At 38.2% G+C, this 17,630-nt stretch overlaps 2 long non-coding RNA genes across 2 annotated transcripts in view; both read right to left on the bottom strand.

The window, feature by feature from the left end:
* Nucleotides 1-6,145: 6,145 nt before the first annotated feature.
* LOC141490496 (uncharacterized) lies at nt 6,146-14,431 on the bottom strand. The gene is made up of 2 exons (XR_012469221.1): nt 13,933-14,431; nt 6,146-10,116 (listed from the first exon to the last, which is right to left on the bottom strand). It is a non-coding gene; the product is annotated as an uncharacterized LOC141490496 (long non-coding RNA).
* A 2,902-nt stretch (nt 14,432-17,333) lies between these two features.
* The window catches only part of LOC141491545 (uncharacterized), a 6,263-nt gene continuing 5,966 nt past the window's right edge, over nt 17,334-17,630 (bottom strand). The window contains exon 4 of the long non-coding RNA XR_012469630.1: nt 17,334-17,465. This is a non-coding gene — a long non-coding RNA (uncharacterized LOC141491545). The remainder of the gene's footprint in view (nt 17,466-17,630) is intronic.

The following is a 17,630-nucleotide window of genomic DNA, read 5'->3' as shown; positions in this document are numbered from 1 at the left end:
TTGCCACCTAGCCACTCCTTCACATTTCTTCTTTATTGTATCTATAATGTGCTTTTCATATCCTTTATCAATTTATATGTGAGCAGGCCATCACACACTACAGAGATAGAAAGACCATTGAAAGACCCTGCTCTAGGTTTTATAGAAATTATGGGCAAAGCAACTTTTCATCTCAGTCTGACCTCCACCTCTTCTAAACAAAAAGATGCTGCTTTATTTTCCTGACAGCCAGATTGTAAGGCATCACAAGTTTTAGTTGTGTATCGAAAATTTGTTTAGGTTAGGCTTTAATGAAAAAAAGTATAAGCATTGCCAAAAACAATAGTCACTGCATTTTTTCTTAAAACAATATTGTTTCAGTGTATACAGTATTATCTTGGTTCTGCTCATTTTGCTCTTCATGATTTTGTTCAAGTTTATCCATGTTTTTCTAAAATCTTCATGGTCACCATTATAGCACAGGAGTGTCCCATCTCATTCATATACCACAACTTGTTCAACCATTCCTCATTTGACAGGCATCCCTATGCTTTTCAGTTATTTGATTCCACAAGAGTTTTTTACCCTTTTTCCCTAATCATCTTAGGAAACAGACCTGAAAGTATTGTTGCTGAGTCAAAGGATATAAGTAGTTTAATAAATCCTTGGAAATTACTCCAGATTACTCTTTCAGAATGGTTGGATCAATTCACAGCTCCACCAATAGTGAATTATTTTTTCAATTATTCCACATCCCCTGCACTATTTGTCCCTTTTCCCTTTCATCATTTAAAGCAACACAATAGGTATACAATGACAGCTCAAGAGTTTTAATTTGCATTTCTCTAACCAGTGAATATTTGGAACATTTTTCATTAGATTGTATAGTTTTTCAATTCCTTATTGGAAATCAGCTTATTTGCATTGAGCATTTAATCCATTATAGAATGACTCTTTATAGAATTTATAAAGTTCTTTATTTCAGATGAGACCTTTTTCTGAGCAACTGCCAATGAATTTTCCCTCAACTTTCTGCTTTACTTCTGATCTTGAAATTATTTATCTGAAACCCATTTAATTTAATGTCATTGAAATTCATTCTACAACTTACATAGCTCCATCTCTTATAACTGCTGGTTAATACGTTCTGTGTCCTTCAAAGTTTCTTGTAATATCTCTCTTTATATTGAAGTCATGTATTCATTTTGATTTGATATTGATAATGCTGAAAGATATTGGGAGCTTCAATGTGTTTGTTTTTCCAACACTACATACTATTGTAAGAATGGAAATAGACAATAGGCAGGAGAAGTAAGAGATTGGTAAAGGGGGTCCAGGAAAGTGGAAAGTAGAACCAGGAATGAGCAGGACAAGAAATCTGGTGGAGAGTTCTACCTAGACTGTTTTCTGAGATTCTCCCAGTGATAGTGGTTTCAGAAACCTATCAGGTTTAATCCTTTAATAGCCAATGATTGCATTTAAACCTGATGGATCATAAGAAGTAAAACAAGGGCACAGGGATTGTGAAAGGGGCACCCAAAAGTTGGCCCTTCAAAAATGGATAACTGAATGAAAAATATTTAAATTATGAAATTATAGCAAACATACCATAGGAACATTAGTAGTGACATGAGAGTCTTACAAGGAAAGATATTCATAATTAGAAAAAATAATCATCTCAATGATGAAGTATTTTGCAATAAAGAAAATAGAATATAAATTTCTTAAGGAAGAGAAAGGTCTAAGAACCAGTTTTGTGAATATAACCCTAAGTACCTTGGCCTCCTACTGCCTTGGATGTTGGTGTGATGAATCTTCCTATTGTCCCAGGGTTCTCCAGGGCTCTCCAGGGTTGTTCTCAAAGCCTACTGTTTCTGTGCTATCTGCCATTGCCTCCTGTGATCACAATTCAGTTTCCTCAAGTTCTGGGCTTCTGTCTCCTGCTCCCCAGTCAGCTTAGCTTAAAAAGGAGTCTTGACTTCAAAGGTATGGAACCTATTGATACAAATATACTCTACCAGTTTATGGAATCTCCATTCCACTTAGTTTTGGGTTCAAGGATGGTTAGGTCTTAGGGTTTCCCTAACATGCCAGCTTACATTACCATCCTCTTGGAATCCTGGCTCCAAAGAGACCCTGATTCCAATTCCTGAATCCAATGAGGATCCCCCTCAACTCCTGGAACAAAGGACAAAATATACAAAATAGAATCCACTCATGGAGCTTAAAAGGGAGAGTTGGGAGAGAGGCCCCCCCTTTCCAGCTCAGTTGATGGGGTTCATATTATGCATAAACTGCATGTCTTCTTTTCCTTTTATAAGCAGTCACAGGCTCGAGGATCCTGGAAAGCCAAAGATGAAAACAATTTGGATGTTTGAACAGTATACATTGATTCAGATGCACAGTCAAAATAGTAGGGGAGAAGAAGCATGCCTCCTTGTTAGGTAAATTGGACATGCTAGAAAATGCCTACAGAGGTCCTGCTGAAATGAATGTAGAACAATTTTTCAATGAATGTAGAATGTAGAATGTAGAATAATTTTTCAATGAAAAGCAATCATGTGAAAATGTCAAAATATCAATGATAGAAATTTGAGTTTTTAACGAATAAATCTTAGAGTATGGGACAAAAAAACTGGAGATTTTTTGGTGGAGGATGTTAGGTAACTCTGCAGAATAGAAATTCTTTGAAATAATATTAGAACCAATGACAGAATTAGAATTGGGGGTGTCTGTGAGATATTGAACCTTGCTAGGTTCAATGAAAGAGGGAAAATTAATTGAATAAAGTAAAAAGAAAGAATACCTGAGAACTGCAGAAAATAGCAATGATATGAAGATGGAATAGAAATATAACATTGAAGGATGATAGAACTTTAATATTGTCTTGCATGTCAAATAATTATGTTAAATGTGTCAACCATCATTGATTAATAAATACAGAATACTTCAACAATTAATTATGGCAAATTGGCCAGAAATATTAGGAAAAAATCCAGTTCCCTTGGGAAAGGATTGTGACATGAACCTTGCATGACCTGTAAGAATTAGTCATCTGTGTTTCTCCATTTCTTCACTCAATCACAAATGTGATCTAAATGTGAATGAGGCCCAGGTGTCCTTATTTAAATAATAGGTCACTCAAAAGAATGTTAATCGAGTGTAATAGGAAAATAATTTACTTGGCTGAAGCAAATTAGAGTTTGTCCTATGGATTTTACGGAAAATAGCAAGCCAGTTTGGAAACATTCCATTGTTTGGCAGCATAGATCAGAGAGAAGTTCTAGTGAGTCTCCTGACAGGGCCCTATATTGATGTGGGTTTGAGGCAATCTTTACCTCTGTCTCCCCAAAGGAAAAGGAATTTGTGAGGTTCAGGGATTCCAACAACTCAAACCTCGACAATTCAGGAGTGTCTCCAGGACCACAGTGACTACTGACAGCATCATCATACTCATGATCAAAGATAATGTTGATTTACTGGGGGAAAGACCACTTCAAGACTCCATGGGAAGATCAGTGGAAAGCCACAATTTACCTGAGGAGAAACACCTTGAGGACTCCAGAAAAATGATTTCAGGAGAGATCTGTGAGTTATCCCCTTGTCCATATATGCACTCGGAACTTGTGATTAATTTCTCTTGACTTACACATGTGCCTGTGGAGAAAGTATCACAGACTTTTAAGTGTGTTTTTGACCACACTTAGTATACCACCCTACAAGGTAATTATTTCTGGTTGAGAAATGTCTATGAGCTGATAATCATGGGAATGGCACTATGATGAAGGCACATAAATTCTCACACTCCAAAATCCCCTGCCACCTCCTCCTCCTTCTTAAAAAATCCTGAGTGAAGGAGGAGCACTAAGCTCTGGAGACTCAACCTTGCCCCCACTGGAAGAGTGAGTCACAGAGTCTTTGCTATAAAGATTTTTGATTCAGTGTATATAAAGCTTCATATATCAGAAGATTTCAAAAACTATTCTAAAGGCCTTAAGGAGGCATTCTTGACCAAGATAATAACCAAATCGATGATTTAGAAATATAATTTGACTGCTGTGTGGAGAATAGATTGAGCAAAGAAGAGACTTCAGGTCAGAAAGCCAACTGGGAGAGTATAGAAATAATTCTTGAAATTGTACAGTTGAGATTAAAAGACTGCATACATTATGGTGGAAGCTCTATGCATCTAGAAAACAAGAAACAGAAGAGATACAGTTAAAACTAATAATTTCTGAAAACTGATTTGATTGGGAATGAGAATGAAGGGAGGGAATTATAACTAGGAGTTAAGGAACTTGAGTGGCAGGGAACCAGCAGGTTCTTTCAATACAAAAGTGGAAAAAAGGTGAGAAGATCTAAGACCATATGAGTTCTGTTTTGGAAATGATGAATATTCTGTTGGAAATCTCTTAGAGATGATTGGGAATACTGAATATAGAGAATCATTTAGGATTTATTGCTTCAGAGGATTTAGGAGCCCTTCTTCAAAGATGTGTCACAGACTCCTTAGCAGGCCAGTAATACTCATCAACCACATCTCAGAATCTTGTTTTTGTTTTTGCAAGGCAATAGGTTAAGTGACTTGCCCAAGATCACACAGGTAATTATTAAGTGTTTGAGACCAGATTTAAACTCACATCCTCCTGTCTCCAGGGCTGGTACTCTATCCACTGAGTCACCTAGCTGCTCCAGAATCATATTTTAAGTGCATAAAATACATACATGTCACTAAAATTAGACAAGTGAAATAAGGTCTAAAACCCTGTTCCTAGTGTAGTGAAGAGTTGAGTTCTAAACCAGACTAAGATACCTCAGTTTCCTCAACTTTAAAAGAAAGATAATAATGGAACTCGACTCCCTTGCTTATTATGAGACTCAAATGAAACTAAGTGTTAACTTTTATTATCAAAGTGATTTATAAGACTTATAATATTAGATAAATGCTACTTAATTGTTAATATTATATGAATATAGGATATATTAGTATTGTCTTACAGATGAGGAAACTGAGACTGTGAGGTTATGTGAATTGTCCAGACTTGTCCACCCAGTGTCAGATGCAGTATGAACTTGAACTTACTAAAGACACATCCAATATCTTACATCCCCAGCTAGGGTGTTTTGCTGACTTTTTTTTAAGTGATAAGGGAATGTTTTCTTTGCTGGAATGAAGCTTGGGCTCATAGAAGTAAAGTATCTTTTAGGGCAGCTTTGCTTTGAAGAATGGCATAGTCCTATGAGGAACCTTTTCCTCCCTTGCCTGAAGCAGATCCCTGTACATCTTTCCGCTGAGACTAAGAATGTCCCTGATAGCAGGCAGATGAGGTTCTCCAGGTGCCACATTCATCTTTATTTTACCTCTCATGATTCTGATGAATTAAAAACAACATCATAATACATGCTTACAGCTTGGGACAATGGTTCATGGGTTAGTGATACTTCTCTGCAGACTTCCTTTGTCAAGGTATTTCAACCAAAATGCTGTCTCCAGAAGCTATCTGAAGCCCTCACCTGTGTGTGGTTTCTACATTCCTTGCCCAGTGGGGAAGTTGCTTGTCTGCTTGTATTTATGCTTACTGACCCTTTGCTAAGGTAGGGCTCTGCCTCTAGGGTGGGATATGAAGCTTCTCTGTTTTTTTGCAGCTGCTTTCAAAGCTGTTTCTGGGACCTGCCTGTTTTCAAGTTTTCCAAGGTGTTATGATCCAAGCTGTGATATTTCCTCCTCTCCTTCCTCTGGTCCTGCCCCCCAGGATTGTACCCTGGGTCCCAGTTTGGGAAAAGCCCCAGAGACCTGCTAGCAAAGAGACCCTGTAATGTCCTAAACTTGTTTAGGTTTGTTTGATGCCCTGATAGGCTGAGAATTCTGGCAGCTCATGCTGCTGCTGTTCAGTGTGTCTCAAGGCCTGGTCTTGGCATGCTTAATGCCTTTCTGGTGCAATAGGCTTTCCTACCAACCTCCTAAGTTGTCTTCAGCAGAAAAATTGTTTCTCTCCATCTTTTTTGTTTGGTTATTTTTTGTTCGCAAGACTATGGGGTTAAGTGACTTTCCTAAGGTCTTGTGCTAGGTAATTACTAAGTGTCTGAGGTCACATTTGAACTCAGATCCTGTTTTGTGATTTTATTAAGGTTTGGATTTGTTCCTGAAAATGACGCTCTCACTCAGTTAAAAATGAAAGTATTTTAATTATACAATACAAGGAATAGATTGCTTACAATAGCATCCAATACAGCAGATAATACATAAAAGACAAAGGATTATTAATACTATAATCAAAATAGAAGAAAAAGATAAAGAAAACATCACCAATTCGGGGAGCACCAACTCTTGAGATGTTAGGTCGGGGAACCCCAGTTTTCATCGACCCTCGAGTTCCGATTGGGAGGTCGAATATCCCAGGCAGGACGTCTCCTCCATGGGTGAGATTCCAAAGAGGAGAAGGGGCTTACAGCTTTTATGCCTTTGAAGACAAAGAAGGCTCAGAGCCATCTAAGTTGAATGGGATCCAATTCCCTTTTGGCTTCAGGTATAGATTGAATCAATATGTTATTTTTTAAGGAAATGCCATTATGGGGCTGTAAGGTTTATTTTTTATTAAATATCAGCATTGGGAGAATAGCCAGTTCCTCCCAATCCTGTTTTGTCTTTCCCAGGGATGGCTAGTTCCTGGGATGTCAGAAATACAGCCAAATCACATAAGGCATACTCCAAACGGTGAGTTCATATACCGGTCATTGCCTCAATTACAGCCTTCATACATATTGAAGAGGCCTTACACTAATAATTTGGTAATTATTAATTAGGAATTAGTAATTATCAATTCACTTGGCCTTAAGGCCTCGAGAGATGTATGAAGATGGGACTACAGGAGTAAATTGATTATAAATTTATTTCATTCTGGTATACATATAACAATTACAAATGCATAATAATAAGAAAACCAATAATAGTAATATAGGAATAGCTAAGCTGTTAAAATATTTGGTAGCAGTTTTCGATTTAAACAAGAAATCATACCAATGATGATTAGTATCAGAAGTTACTAAATGAGAAGCCTCGATTACATGTCCTGCAAGTATGAGTCTGTATTCGATGTTCATTCAAAGCACGCTGGTTGGACTCTAATAGTTTCTTTAGGACATGGGATTGATCAAGAATAGCAATTAAAGGTTGTAGAGATAAAGAAGTATAGGGAAGAGGTAACAATTTGTGTACCCAAGTCAAATTCCTAACAACATCTGTATCAGGGGAAAAGTAAAAATCATCACCCTGCCAGTGTAAGAAAGAAACATTAAGAAGATATCCAGAAAAGGGAGGTTTTTGTGAGACAGAGGCTAAATCAGTACTATTATTAGAGGGTAAACAGATGTATTGGGAAGATACTTCATATAACATTGAAAAGTTAGAAAGAGGATATACATTTAAGTCACATAGGTTAGAGGAGTGTGAGAGAAGGCAGGGCTCCATCTGCCGGGTCATCATCCCACACACAATACCTTGGTTAGTAAAAGTACAGTCCTGGAAAGTATGAGTTACATTGTCTTGATCTACGTAGTTGCTATGTACATGTGGCAAAACAAAATGATCATGTAGCACAAAAGGAGTCACATGGAATTGACACATAATTTTCCACATATGAACTTGATAATATACTACAGTCCCACTACACCAAAGGGAGTACATTGAGCTTGTTCAGGTTTGTTTTGTTTCCAATATTTAACCATTCTAGGGAGTACACTGTCCCAAATATGGGTATCTCCTACTTGTAACAACCTCTGAGCATTCTCTTTTTGTATTAAAGTGTACATGTTTTGCAAAGAACATTTGGTCCATTTAAACAGTCTAGTGACATTATCATCAAACTTAAAATTGGCTAACACACTGTCATTAAATACTTGCAAAAATTGGCCTTGATATCTTAATGTATTTTGGTGCGGCCGGATCGTCGTGGGCAACCAATTAGCATTAACTGTTAAATCTTGATATACATCCTGCCCAGCACTGCGCAGTCTGCTGGCCAAGGTCTCAAGATCGATAGAATTTACTATACCCAAACCAGTTCCAGCTCCGCCAAGTAGGGTATCATACCAGGCTCTTTTAAATCTATTACAGGGCAATAAAGGTGGAAAAGACACCTTATAATGAAGTACAATTTTATGCTGAGAGATAGAGGTATTAACACATGATTTTGCGACACGAACAATAGATGGAGGATGATTGGTGGGTGGTGTTTTGGATAATAATAATAATAGATATTGTATCCAGGCACTGTGATTGGTTATTTCAGAAGCATTAGAACAAATTAAATACTGGTTATTAAGGGAAATTTTCACATTATGGGTAGAATTGTTTATATTCCATGTGATACAATTTTTAACCAACTCTTGCTCTATCAGATATGGACATTTTCCCTCTAATTGGTTATACTGCAATGCCAGGGATGCGAAGGGAAGAGTAGTAACGCAAGATGAAATGTTAACTAACCAGGAGATAGTAAAACTTAAGTTCACAGAAGAAGGCCCTTTCAGGATATAGGAGGAAGGAGTCTGATAAAATGTAGCATTAGTGATAGTCCAATTAGCAATGTTACAAAAGGTGAGTGCAGGGCAGGTGTAATTTCCCTGTGAAGGAACAATAAATGACCACCACTTCAGTTGGATCTTGTTCCCGGAGAATCTCAACCTGGCTCCTGGAGTCCAAGTCCAGACAATCCAACAGCAACGTGTAAGAACTACAAAACACTTAATTTAGTAAAAACATTTGAGTTAGAGGTACATAATACCAAGTATCATCTCCAGGATAACATACAATGGCAGTATTATTATTCCCTTGGGCTATTAATTCAGCTGGCCTAGGAGTGTCTGTAGGGTGTCTTTTTATCCATACTTTAGTTCCTGGGATTACCTTCTCAGCTACCCATCGCATTTCATCCAAGCTTCCAAATCCTTGATCCCCTCTAGTAGTCTTATCAGGGGATTGGGTTTTTTCTGTCCATTGTCCAATAAAATGTGGTAATATAACCATTTGACATATCCTTTCCCCAGTTTTACAGGAGTAGGTTTCAGACACATGGGAATTATGTAGACAAACTTTAATTTATTCCTCTATAATCACTATCTATTACTCCTCCCAATACATGTACTTGTGACTTATTGGCCAAGCTGGATCTAGAGAACAGCTGACTATAATACCCAGTAGGTAATTTAACTCCAATACCAGTATTACATAACAATTGGCCTTGAAGTTTTATTTCCACATCATGTATTACATATAGATCATAGCCTGCTGACCCAAGTGAGGTTCTCCAAGGTTCCCTAACATTATCATGAAATTTCCACCATTGTATGGTGGAAATATTTGACAGTCTCCTTATTTGTAAATTAGGTGTCATCTTTTGGGATAAAGGAGTACTCTCTCCATCAGCCAGTGGTCCATTATTTAATTGTTTGAGGGCTTCAAAAAGATTTTCCTTCCATTTACTCAAGCTATTATTATCACTTAGTTTTCTTAATTTTTCCTTAAGTAAACCATTCTTTCTATTAGTCCAGCTGCTTGTGGGTAATATGGGATATGACAGATCCATTCAATATTATAATAATTACAATAGGTTTCAATTTCCTTTCCTTTAAAGTGGGTCCCATTATCACTCTGAATTTTCATAGGGGTACCATAATATACTGAAATAATATCTAAAGTTTTACATGTATTATTTTGAGTAGCTCTTTTGTATGGGCATGCAATTAATATTCCAGAATAGGTACAGGCATATTGGCACCCTTGGCTCACAGGTAATGAGCCTATGTAGTCAATTTGCCAAATTTGAGCAGGCAAATTTCCTCGAGCTAGTTCTCCAGTCACCTTCCTTGGAAGAGGGCGCTGACTGAAGAGTTGACATTGAGAACATTCTTGGGTAATTTGTTTAAAAATGTCAAGAGGTAAATTAATTCCTCTATCCAATGCCCACCCGTAAGAGGCAAGTGCACCAAGGTGTCCTGCAGTAGTGTGGATCCATTTTCCCAGTACTAAATCATCTTCCTTTGTAGATTTTACTTGTAGTGTTTTCCCTTCTGTCTTAGCCAGTTCATCTCCTTGAGCATTATACTCATGTTCCACAGAATCCGTTTTCACATACGCATCTACATGAAACACAGATACGTTAGTTTTCTGGCACCAGTCCCAAATTTGTTGCCATAGCTTCTTACCCCAAACTTCTTTGTCCCTCATTTTCCCATTATGTTCTTTCCGCATAGGCATCCATACCACCAAACCATTAGCCACTGCCCATGAATCGGTGAACAGATGACATTGGCCCTCTTCCTCATGTTGCAGGGCTTGATGTGCCTCCATAAGTTCAGCCCATTGGCTACTTTGACCCTCTCCCTTAGTTTCCAGAATAAAATTTCCCTTTGGATTATAAGCTACTGATTTCTAGTATCTCTTAGAACCGATATATTTGGCAGAACCATCAGTAAACCAGGTATGATTCTTTTGTTCCTCAGTTAAAGTATCATGCCCCTGATTCCAAGAAACTGGAGACTGTACATATATTTTGGGTTTTTCCAAATTTTCTTGTTGAGCAGGTAACTCTAGTACTTTTTCATGCAAAGCCGACACTCCCTGCCTCCCAGTCTTTACTCTGTTTTGTAAGTACCATTTCCATTTAATAATAGAAGACTCCTGGGTATGTCCAATTTTATGGGAGGCAGGGGTCCCTAGAATCCATCCCATGATTGGTATTGCAGGTCTTAAGATAACATCATGATTTAATGTCAAATATTCTGTTTCCACTAAAGCCCAATATGCAGCTAATAACTGTTGTTCAAAAGGTGTATAATTTTGACCTGCAGGTGGTAATTTTCTAGACCAAAATCCTAGAGGGACATTTCTTTGTTGTTGCTTCTGCCATAAACTCCAATCAGCATATCCATTTAAAACAGATACCTATAATTCCACTGTCCCCTCTTTCACAGGCCACAAATCCAAAGCAGTTTGAATCGTTGCCTTAGCTTCTTCAAAAGCCTTGGTTTCTTTTTCTCCCCATTCAAATTCATACTTTTTCCCTAGTTATTTTATAAAGGGGTTGTAAGATTTGGCCTAAATGAGGAATATGGTTCCTCCAAAACCCAAATAATCCTATAAATTTTTGTGCCTCTTTCTTATCTCGAGGAGGGAAAAAGTCTAATATTTTTTGTCGGGCCTTGGGCAGTATTTCTCTATGACCTTTATTCCAAATTATTCCTAAAAGTTTTACAGTTTGAGCAGGCCCTTGTATTTTATCAGGATTGATCTCCCAACATTTCTTTTTCATATATTCTATAAACTGAGTTAATCTCTGCTCAACACTCTGCATTGTACCAGCTTGTATCATAATATCATCAATGTAGTGAGTTATCTTTACATCAGACCATTTAAGTTCATCTAAATGCTCAGCTACAATGCGATGACAAATAGTGGGACTATGTAGATACCCTTGGGGAAGTCTGATAAAAGTATATTGTCTGCCTTGCCAAGTAAAAGCAAACTGGTCCCATTGTTCAGGGTTAATGGGAATGATAAAAAAGGCATTTGCTGAATCTATTTACAGCATACCATGAACCAGGGTGTGTTTGTACAGCTTCTATCAAAGTAATAGTATCTGGTACAGCTGCATATAAAGGTGGGGTAACTTTTAGCTGTCTATAATCCACTGTCATCCTCCATGACCCATCTGACTTCTTTACTGGCCAGACAGGATTGTTCCAAGCCTGTACATTTCTTTAATTGAGTAATTTCTTCAGTTCCCCCTGGTATTCTATATTGTTTCTGACTAACTAGTGAAGCAGGAGAGGGAACAGATACTGGAGTCATCAATAGTTTTCCAAGTATCACTGCAATCTTGAATGATCTCACGGCAAATTGATACTGACCATCAGGTAAATGTAGGGTCATTCCTTTTAGAACATCAATTCCAATTATATATTCTGGAATAGGCACTATTACTACCTTATATTCCTTTCTAGGGAAGGTTCCTATTTGCATAGAAAGTGACACTTGTTTGGCTTTAACCTCATGTCCACCTAAACCTGAAATAGTGATGGGAATTCCATTCCTGAATTTAGTATGGTTTCCATAAATTAGGGTGGCCTCCGCCCCCGTGTCCACCAAAGCTTGGGTTTTGGTAACAGAACCATTCTTCCAAAATATTTTTAAAGGGACATGAGGTTGGTAATCCATCTGCAGCGTGTGGACACGCAAAGCTTGGCCATAATCCTATTCCCCTTTTAAATGATCTAATGAAGGATACAAAGGGGCAGGTGGGGCTGAAGGAGCAACATTCAGAGCAGATACTTTATTTCCCACTTTTCTTTTATATAATTGTAACATGTCTGAAGTGGTGATCCCATCAATTCCCTCTTTCTTAACTCCTGCCTTTAAAAGCGCACTAAACATTTCCTTCCTAGACACCCTATTATTGGACCCTGTTCTAGGTTTTGCCCACTCCTTAGATGTCTGGTCTCCTATATCCCTAAATTCTCCCAAGTCTCCTAATTGAGACAGTTTATCAATAACTTCTCCAAGGGATTCCCCAGTTGAGGCTACCAACAGAGTTAAAATAAGATGTTTATAAGCAGGAGGAGCAGTTTTCACTATGGGGGCTCTATGCATGGCAATAACAGGGGTGTCTGTATAAGAATCTGCTTCCCTCACCAAAACAGCTGTTTTCATAATGTCCTCCTTCAATCTCTGTATTCCATCCTTCAATGTATACCAAGGACGGGATGGATTTGGCCACATGGAAGTATCAGGGTATTGAGTACTTATTCCAGAGGCCACTAATGCCAGCATATTAGTACCAGCTCCCTGCTGTCCTACAGCAGTTTGGCTATGATCTCTTATTGCCTGCTGAACAAAAGGATTAGAAGTCAAACTTAAAAACTTAAGGCAATCTTTGGAATCCAACCAAACTCCTCCTACCCCTCCATCACTCAGTCTCACAAACCAAGAGATAGCAGATTCGCCTGGCCTCTGCGAAAACCTACTTAACAAATCTGTTATTTCTTGTTGTGAATAATCTTAAGCGATCTCAGTAAATTTGGGGGGGGGAGTTATTTCCATCTTTCTCATTTCTTCTCCTAACAATGGGTCTTACTTCTTCTCCTACATCAGGTATATCTCCTTCAATGATTTCCTCCCATCTTTCCTCATCTTCATCCCAAATATCAGCATCCCAGTTATCAGGATCCCAATCCATATTAGCAGAAGCAATTACAGCATGAACCTTCTTTTTATTAACCTTTCCTCTCCTATTCCTATATTTATATTGTGCCACTCGCACCACTGCTTTTACTGCAACATTCTGATAATTCCTGGCCTGATCATCTAGAATAAAATTTTGACACTGTAACATAGACATTCGCCCTTGCAGCTCAGCTACTTCTTTCTCCAGCTGTACTTTTTCTTCTTCCTTTCTATCTAGCTCTTGGCATACTTTACAATATTCCGTTAATAAAGCCCAGCCCCTCCTACACATACCTGTTATCTCTTTCCCTTTTTCCACAGGAATATTTGACAAACATTCTGTTAATTGGGGTGGCTTGCCATTTCTTACTCAGCTACCCCAATCCTCACAAGAACCCGTATTTTGTGCCCAAACCTTTGCTAAAGAAGAGAATGGGGCATCCTCCCACCCCAGTACTTCGACAGGGACAGGGGTTTCTGTACTTTTCTTAAAGAGAGGCATTTGCACAATGAATCCTGTTCGTGACGTCAATTTATGTTTTGTGATTTCATTAAGGTTAGGATTCGTTCCTGCAAATGACGCTCTCACTCAGTTAAAAATGAAAGTATTTTAATTATACAATACAAGGAATGGATTGCTTACAATAGCATCCAATACAGCAGATAATACATAAAAGACAAAGGATTATTAATACTATAATCAAAATAGAAGAGAAAGATAAAGAAAACATCACCAATTCGGGGAGCACCAACTATCGAGATGTTAGGTTGGGGAACCCCAGTTTTCATCAACCCTTGAGTTCTGATTGGGAGATTGAATATCACAGGCAGGACTTCTCCTCCATGGGTGAGATTCCAAAGAGGAGAAGGGGCTTACAAGTTTTATACCTTTGAAGACAAAGAAGGCTCAGAGCCATCTAAGTTGAATGGGATCCAATTCCCTTTTGGCTTCAGGTATAGATTGAATCAATATGTTATTTTTTAAGGAAATGCCATTATTGGGCTGTAAGGTTTATTTTTTTATTAAATATCACCATTGGGAGAATAGCCAGTTCCTCCCAATCCTGTTTTGTCTTTCCCAGGGATGGCTAGTTCCTGGGATGTCAGAAATACAGCCAAATCACATAAGGCATACTCCAAATGGTGAGTTCATATACCGGTCATTGCCTCAATTACAGCCTTCATACATATTGAAGAGGCCTTATACTAATAATTTGGTAATTATTAATTAGGAATTAGTAATTATCAATTCAGATCCTGCTTACTCTAGGGCTGGTGCTCTATCCACTGTGCCACTTAGCTGCCCCTTCACTCCATCTTTTTGTGCATTCCATCATTTTACAGTCATTATTAAAAGGTATTATTTAAAGGGAGAGCCCCAGGGAGTTCCTGCCTTTACTCTGCCATCTAGAAGCTAGATTTTCCAACTCTGATTCTCCATTCTAATTCCTACTGTGGATTGTTCTCTTTACCCAATGTGATTATTATTAAGGCAGGAAGATGACACAATGGGTAATACTCTGGGCAAGGTATCAAGAAGGTCTGACACCATAGCTTTTTCCTAGGTCACACTTAATCTCTGTTTGCCTCAGTTTCTTCAATAGTAAAAAAGGAGAAAATAATAGCACCTTCTTCACATAGTCATTGTGAGGATCAAACAAGACAATACTTTTAAAGTACATAGGGCAGTGCCTTCCTTCCCTCCTTTTGTCTTTTTGTTCGTTCCTTTCTCCTTCTTTCTTGCTTTCATTTCTTTCCATTTTTCAAAATCTCTGATTTCTCTTTTCCAGATGAATTGACTTGATTTGTTCCACATCTGAAATTACTGAAGTGGTAGAATTCTGATTCAGTTGCCTTCACTACCTATTGCTACCATATTCCTCTAATAAAGGGATGTGGCAGTTTTTCTCATTCATATCAGTATTAATAGGGTTTTGTGACTTCAGGCAAAATAACTGGTGCTCCAATTCCCATGTTCTTGTATCTTGGCATTCAGTAATTGAAATATATTTTCTGTCTTTTAGCATTGTATCTCTGTGGTCATTTTTTCCTATCTCTATTTCCCTGGTATTCTGAGTCTCTGTTCTTTTCCTACTTCCACATTTTAGCTCTTTATATTATTCTGGAAGGAGCACGAGTAAGACAATTATGTCATTGGGATGTTGCAGTAGGAAAAAAGGTATTTGATTCAGAAAATTTGGGTGTAAGTCATATCTGTCTTTTATCCCCAGCATGATTTTGGACAAGAAAGTGAATATTTCTGACCCTCGGTATGCTCTTGATGACCTCTGAAGTTCCTCCTATGATCATCATGTCCAATAATAAAATGTTATTGCCTTCTGATAAATTGCTTTTGGAAATATCTTTAGCATTATTTAACAAAATTCTTGACAATTATTATTAGGGACTAATATGTTGATGCACAAATATTTTTCAATCCTGAATGGAATAGAATTGGTTAAACCTCATAAGTCAGTTGAACAAATCTTGCATCTTTCCATCTTCCAGATTTCTTTCTTGGAACTAAGCCATAACTGATTCTGGTTTGTTTCCTATTTATGGTGAAAATGATATATAAAGTCTTTGTCATTGCGATTGTTTCAATCCTCATGAAACCAGTCTCAATATGACACTGAATCTCTAGCTGATGCTCAATTGATGTGTGCCTCCTCATTGTATGTACAATGCACAGGTGCACATGGTCACTGAAATTTGTGGGGAAGTGTTTTAAAATTCAACTCTATTTACATGTCTTATGTGAAAGAAAGCCTCATTTAAAATCAGGATTTTAGATGAACTATAATACACATAGTCATTTCTGTTAGTGGAAGATGTCTCTGGTCTAGGTGTTACCTAGAGGTTTATTGTGGAAACTCTAATTCTTATCTTCAAATTTTAACTTTTGTATTCAATTGAATCTAATTTATAAGCTTTAATTGCATATCTCTGGACTGGGAGCAGAAGAGCAAGAGTCAAAGCAAGTTTCAGACATTTATTAACTGAGTGATTCTGCTGGGGTTCCCTTAACCCCAGCTCTCTAAGGTGGGGCTTACCTACTACTGATCAGCCTTCTGGGCCTCCCAGGGCCTGTTGAAAAGCAACAGTCTTGAGTGAAGAGTCAAGGAAGACTGAAGACAAGGAGAGTCTATGCAAGCAGTCTTTATTGTGCCCCACAGCAGCTACGCCTTGGTGCCTCTCTTCTCTCTCTCCTGCCCCTCCTATTGTCCCCCCAAGTCGGCTTGGATCCTCGTGCATGGGAGTGAAGGCGCTAATCAAGAAGAGCCTTGCCAGCATGATCTGCATCCAGCCTAAACCAGCGATTCCTGGAATAGCAGGTTCTGGAAGTAACTCAAAACAGGCTTGGGACCCTCAGTACTCCCTTAATTCCTATAGTTCCAACTTTCCCTTTGGTCCCTCGGTCCCATGGGAACAAGCCCTGTACTTGACTTCAGCTCCCTTCATGATGCTGGGTGAGCCCTGGACTCTCCAACCTTTTTCCTCATCTGTAAAATGAGAGACAGTTGGGCAGTGACCGCGTTTTCTCTCTGATTCTGACAGATATTGAATGCTTCATTTTTGTATTGTTGGGGAAAGAGTTCTTATACAAAACAAAGAGCTAAAGGAAATGTTTCTTTAGAAATTGGGGGAGGGATTGAACCTTAATTTCTTGCTCTCCCCCCTTTTGTGTATATCTCTGCTCCCCCTCAGTACATCCAAATCGTTGGGACTCTATGGGGCCATTCCTGGAATTTTCTTTGTAAAGATACTGGAGTGGATTGTCATTTTCTTCTGAATACGTAGCTGAATACATATGTGTAAACATGAGTGCATGTATGTTTACAATGATGATATGAATATGTGTGTATATATATGCACATATAGTCTCATTTCATTGTTCCTTTTGTACTGCATTCCTTGTCTATTATTATTCTCAACACGTGGTAGACAGGGCTAAGAAAAGTCAATTGTCTTCCCTAAGGTCATGGCCTAGAATGGAAGAAGAAGACCTTTAAGAGGCCTCACATCCAACCCTTTGCTATTTTTCCAGAAGTTTTTTCGTTCAATAACCCTGTTTCACATCTTCCCACATCTCCATTTTATCCACAAAAAATAAAACACTGCCATACCTCGCTAGTGCATCTAAAATAGCATCCTGAGGACAACTCTCGTCTCTCCTGATCACCAAGGGTGACTATGCAGGGATTAATATGTACTCCCAGCATCTTAGGTGGAAATGTTCAGTCTTCATCTCAATTGATCCTTGAGACTGAAAAACATGCCAAATACAAAGTATGAATGATTGAGAGCAAAGGACTCTGGTGCAGGCCTGATAGTGAAGGAAGTGAGCAGAACCAGGACAACATTGGACAAGGCAGTACCAAAATTGTGTGATGATCAACTAATATAGACTTAGCTCTTTTCAGGAATGGAG

The sequence above is a fragment of the Macrotis lagotis genome, chromosome 6 (genome assembly GCF_037893015.1).
Source record: "Macrotis lagotis isolate mMagLag1 chromosome 6, bilby.v1.9.chrom.fasta, whole genome shotgun sequence".
Taxonomy (NCBI): Eukaryota; Metazoa; Chordata; class Mammalia; order Peramelemorphia; family Peramelidae; genus Macrotis; species Macrotis lagotis.
The sequence above is the reverse complement of the archived record's forward strand: the minus strand, read 5'-3'. Positions and strand labels throughout refer to the sequence as shown.